This window comes from Electrona antarctica, assembly GCF_951216825.1.
Source record: "Electrona antarctica genome assembly, chromosome: 21".
NCBI classification, from domain to species: Eukaryota; Metazoa; Chordata; class Actinopteri; order Myctophiformes; family Myctophidae; genus Electrona; species Electrona antarctica.
In genome coordinates this window covers 22,417,892-22,424,401 of record NC_136802.1, presented here as the reverse complement: position 1 = coordinate 22,424,401, position 6,510 = coordinate 22,417,892, and positions in this window count along the sequence as shown.

Here is a 6,510-nt window from a genome sequence, read left to right as displayed (position 1 = left end):
TGGAGGTGAGAATGCTGGCCGATTCCGTTCTCCGTGTTTGTGTCTTTTGAGTTCCTGCGAGTCGTGGGCTGGTCTTGGTACTGATGCTGGCTAAACGTGTTGCTGCTGTTGAGCTGGGGTTGCAGTGTGTGTCGGGGCTGAGGGTCAATCTTCCTCCCCTCTCCCCCTCCCCTCGCTGATGGTCCGTCTCCTCTGCTTTGGAGGAGTGGCAGTGAGATGAAATTTTGCTGCTCCCGCTCGGACCCTCCTTCTCTCCCGGAAAAGTCGCCGTCGTTGATTTGCCGGTTTCTGTGGAGAATGGTTTGCTTGCGTTTCCGACTCTGCCCGCGTTGGTATTCCCATCGTCCTTCCTGTTCACCGCCCCGCCATTCGGGAGCTTCCTGGTTTCCGGGGTGGCGCGTGGGTTGCTGGGCGACGACAAGTTGAGGTTGAGATTGAAATTTGGCTCCGTCCCAATCCCAAAGTTGGCGGTGAGTTCAGTGTTAGCGAGGGCATCCACAACCGGGTCTTCTGATTGGTTGATCTTCTTCCTACGTTTGGAACCGTCTGGGGAGGTCTCCATGGTGACGGTGACTGATTGGTGGGCTGGTAAAACTGTAAGTGGAACAATGTAGCAGTGTAGCACCTGTTTGGAAAGCAAGCAGTAAATAATCGACAATTACAAACCATAACAATAACAAAAGATAATAATTTAGGACAGTGCAATAAATAGTATACACTAATAAAATAATACTAAATATTAGCAATAATAATAACAACAACAACACATTTGTTATTACTACTCATTTGTACATTAAACAATGTTTACAACTAAACATTTAGTTAAAATATACAGTAGTAGTACAATAAACTACAATTAGAACATACAAACTCTTCACAGTTTTACGTGTTAAGTGACTCATCAGCCCAGTAGCGTTCAAAACAATAGCCTCTCATCTCTCTCGTCAAATACACACCTTTATTCACCGTCCAGCTTATCCATGAATGGTCAGAATAAATGTCACGTTTTCGTGCAGGAATTCCATCCCTCCTTCGCTTGGATTAGAAGAGCTGTTCTGAACTGCTGGGAGAGAGAGAGAGAGAGAGAGAGAGGCACACTCCTGCCGTTTCATTCTAGAGAGACTAAACTCAGGAGACGGACTGAGGGTTTTTTCTCTCTGCCAACGCAAGCAAGCCTCATGAATGAATTTATGAATAAATAAATGAGAAAATAGAGAGACAGGGGGAGTGGGGGGGAGAGAGATGCAGAGAGGTATTTGTACTTTACTTGAGTATTTCCAACTTCCAATACTTGTAGATTTTATTTGGTAACTTGAAACGGGACATTCAGCATGAGTACATTTTGATGCCAATACTTCTGCACTATTACTTTTCACTCACATTTTGAAATCCAGACCTTTTACTTTGGTTAGGGGTTCCCAAACTGTGGTGCATGCCGTGCACCCCCTGTGGTGCGCGAGCACCTTCTAGGGGATGGGTGACATGAAAAGTGGTGCTATGGTTTTATTTTTAATATATGCAATTGAACATATGCCAATATATGGCAACTGGCAAGTATATGCAGAATATATGCCATATTCAGGTTAGCTTATGCGACATATGCAGGCGGCCAATTCTGTTCATATAGGCCCGTTTCATTTCCATGTAGGGGTGCGTCAGCTAGGTTGGGAGGTTTGATTGAAATATTTATTAACAGTTTGAAGAATTACAGTACATTTCAAGCACAAACTCAATACAAAGGCTGTTAACTGTGAGTGGACGACCCAATTAAGCATTACACTTGTTTCCAATAGGGTCCACCATGTTCAATTCATCAAAAACATTTAGAGACGTACAAATAGACACTTCTATATAGACAAAGAACAGAACAGGAATTCATCATAATGGGAGGTAAAAAGGGAAAAGAAACATATACAGTGAGGGAAAAAAGGGGTGGGCGGTGGGGGGGATTCACGTTCAGCTCCGTTCATTTGTTTGTTTTCCTTGGAGGAGCTGCGTTGGGTCCCCAAGTCGGCTCCGTGGCCGTACCTTGAGTTGGCTGTGTGGCCGTGACCGTCTCTTGTGTTGTCCTTGCGTTGGGTCCCCAAGTCGGCTCCGTGGCCGTACCTTGAGTTGGCTGTGTGGCCGTGACCGTCTCTTGTGTTGTCCTTGCGTCCGTGTTTGAGGGATTCCGATTTTACAGGGGCCAGTTTCGAATTGCAGCCATCCGTAGGTGCCCTTTGAGAGTGGTTTTGAAGGAGTCAAGGGATTCGCATGTCTTAATGACTGTTGGTAGGGCGTTCCACATTTTGGTGGCATAGGAGCGAAAAGAATTTAGTCCCTTGTTTGTGCCGAATCTGGGTTGTACATGGTTCGTTGCACTCCCTCTGGTGTTGTGGGTGTGGACTTCGTTAACATTAAGGAAGTATCTAGACAGGTACATGGGTATCTTGGTGGTGTATCGAATCTTGTGGGGTACATGGTACAGGTAACAGCTAATACTTAATACTTAATACTTTCAGCCGGTCAGCAAGTGGATTCATGAATGTATGTATATAGACAATATTTTAGGCCAATAAAAAAAGACTATATACCAAATTTCCTACCCGTCCACCTCGGCTGCCAGACGTAAGTCGTCTACGCTCTAGTCTACAGCATACCAGGTTGATAGTAGACAGAGTCAAGAGTGACATCTAGTGGACATACAATGGATAGCATCCTTACTGTTTTATTATAGAACAGGCAAATAAATCATACTGGGGCAGCAGTTGATTTCGTAGACTAAAACTATGACGAAAATGTTTGGTCGACTACTTTTTCACTGACGAAAACAAAATCAAAACAACATAAAAAAAAATTGCCATGATGACTAAAACCATGACTAAATCTATAGCCTACTGACAAGTTCGTCAACAAAACTAGACTGAAATGTTAGGGAGGGACCAGTGGAGAAGAGATACTTTTGATTGGTTGCGCTTGGGTGTTGCGTTCTGAAAATAGCAGATCTACAAGCTAAGAACATGACGCGTCACGCGACACGTGAGCTTGTAGATCGGCTATTTTCAGCATGCAACCAAGTATGAGATTTACGACGAAATCAAGGCCCGCCAAAATCATTTATTATCGACAAAGTCAACTGTAGACTAGATTTAGTCGAGTAAAATTGTATATTTAGTCGACTAAAACTAGGCTAACACTAAAGCATTTCAGGTGACTAAAAAAACCACCGGCTCTAGAGTACGTTTGGGAATCGGGAAGCTTATGAGACATATGCAGGGGGCCAATTTTGTTCATATAGGCCCGTTTCATTTCCATGTAGGGGTGCGTCAGCTAGGTTGGGAGGTAACAGCTAGGGGGTGCACGGCCAAAATAGTTTAGGAACCGGGAAAAGTTAGACAGTATTTCTATATTGCAGTACTTATAGGTAAACATTCAAGTACTTTTTCCACCACTGCTGTTTGGTACCACTTGAACAAGCTCTTACTTGATATTTTAAACACATCCATTTTATACCTTTATAAATGGTCGTATTTAGAGATAGTTTAAGTAGAACGGTTTAATATAGTTGTATAGACATCAGGTTGGAGATGGCCTTAGCTTGTAGAAATAGGGTTAAGCACTTCTCTGCTGTGAGCTTGTAGATCGGCTATTTTCAGCATGCAACCAAGTATGAGATTTACGACGAAATCAAGGCCCGCCAAAATACATTTTTATCGACAAAGTCAACTGTAGACTCGATTTAGTCGAGTAAAATTGTATATTTAGTCGACTAAAACTAGGCTAACACTAAAGCATTTCAGGTGACTAAAGAAAACACCGGCTCTAGAGTACGTTTGGGAATCGGAAGGCGCGCGCACGCACGCACACACACACACACACACACACACACACACCCTTAGGTCATGTTTACATTTCAGATTAAAAGCGTCAAAAAACTTAAGTCAATGAAGGTTTTATTGAAACTCAGTCATCAAACTGAAGACGTGCAACATTTTCAACACAAATCAACATGGCGGCAGATCCTATTTACATGTGTGTGTGTATGTGTACAGTCAAACAAACAACCACTCGATAAAAAGTCCACCTCTCTAAGCAGCCCAACACCACACCCTGTTGCCGTGGGAACTCCCCAGATCGCCACGGTTACCGATCAATTCTCCCTCCTCTCTGTAAGGTTGTGGAAAAGATTATGTTTGGTTTACCCCATGATTCCCTCAGTACCATCTCTCCAAGATCCTGGATTTGGGACAATACGATAGACGTGTTGCACAAAATAAGTTGTATTTTAGGGCTATTTCACTTGTATTAACCACTGTAACCTGGCACCCACAATGAGAGCGAGTTGTAGAGACAGACGGGTAAAGAGACTGAAGAGTTGCTAGTGCCAAAGACAGGTAAAAGTGAAAGACGGGTTAAAAGTGAGAGTAGGAAAGACAAGTAAAAAGAGGAAGGACAGAGGATCATGAGGATGTAAGGATGCAGAGGGCAGGAGATAGGACACCAGAAGAGGTGTCATCAAATAGACGTTTCCAGAACCTCGCTAAGTCTTGAGGCCAAACCGCACGAATGAAACTAGACGCAACTGCCATTGGGGATAATGGTTGCAAGGAGTTGCATGGCGAGTCATTGGGTTTGGGCTTTAGGCTCAGTCCACAAAAATGATTTGCAACGCAACCAGTGATGAAAAGTAACTAGGGTACTGTACTTAAGTACAATATTCTAGTTTCGATACTTTTACTTCCACTACATCTCACAGACAAATATTGTACCTTTAATTATTATCACAAAACATACATTAACCTCTTCAGCCATATTACACATAGCCGATGCGGCAGGTTGTCAGCTTGTAGATCGGCCATTTTAAAACAATTTTTTAAATACATTTTGAACATTTGAAATGCACAATGAGTACTTTTTCTTCTGGTACTACTTTGTTGCAAATACCTTTGTAGATTTACTCAAGTACATTTTGAATACTGATACTGAGTATTTCTACATAGCACTGCAGTATTGATACTTTTACTTAAGTAAAACATGTGAGTAGCCTACTACTTCCATCACTGCAACTCAAAACTGCGCCGACCTGCAATAGGTAAGTTCTACTGCAATTTCTTACAACTAGTTGTGTTGCGAATCATTGGTGTGGACTGGGCTTTAATTAAAGTGCTTCATAAAACACGAGGCTGAGTGCCCAATCAAAACACAGCATCTGGGTGAAAACAGCCAATCGGGAAGTATGGGAACCAATCAAGACGTCATTACTGCCAGCGACACGCCGGTTGCATTTAAACACGCCTGGCTTCTGTGTGAGATTTCACACATTTGTGAAATGTCATCAAGGGTTTTAGATGGGTCTCTTGGACCCGAGTGACCAAATTAAACCAATAAAGGAAATGTTAGGCAAACAAATAGGAAACTTCTTGTTATATAAACTAAAAAAACCTGTTGCCAAAAATGGAGCCTGTCATCTTTGTAGATTCCAGAAAGCGTGTAGACCAGTGTTGGGAAATATTACTCAGGAGAGTAATATGTTACTCATTACTCGTTAAAAAAAAGTATTATATTACTTGGAATCCAGAGTAATATATTATATTACATATTACATTATATTGCCCCCCAGCAAAAGAAGAGATGTACAAGAATACAATCTGTTTAGCCAGCTCCTTTTAGAACTGAATATCTTTTTTGGGAATAGCAACAATAACAATAAGTCACCAATCAGCAAAAAAAAGAAAAGAAAAGGCTATAAAATAAAGCAGCAATCTCTCTTGAACCTGAGTAATATGTACAATTGTTTTTAAATACTACCGTTTTGGCAGAGTAATAGGGCATACCTTACACTAATTAATTGTTACTGGGCAAAATAATATTATACAGTAATATATTAAAAGTAACTGGTTTCTGCCCAACACTGGCATTCATGGTCTTCTAACATGCATATATATTTTTTTACAATTCAGTCAATCAGTATGTCATAGCGGTAAGAAGTGTGACGTGTTCAAACTGGAACTGGTGAGCGCCACAGCAGCCTCAGTCTCTACTAGCACAACAGGTCAAATGGTATCAGACCAGAGTTGAGATCAGTACGTTTCAGTTCTGTATAGGCCAACAGTTTAGAATGTTCCAAACACTTGAGAGAAACGGTGTTAATCCATATCTTCAAATGGCGGCCGGCGGCCAATTACATATAATCTTTGGGGTCCTTGACATGAAATAGTTTGAGCACCAATGACATGATTGTCATGATTTAGAAGACGTGTAGAATCTGGTCTCAGGTCTTAATGGGGGTGAATGGTTAATTAACTATCAATTATGTCTCATGCAGACTGAACGGGTTCTCCCAGGTGGAGGAAGTAATAGGCTCTATGTATGCACACAGAATAACTCTCCCTACTTTCTTAACACATTTTGTGCCCAAGACGTCTGTGGACGTCTTTGGTATTACCGCACGGGCAGAGCCCAAGACGTCTGTGGACGTCTTTCCAAAAAAATAATATATATATATATATATATATATATATATGTATTTTA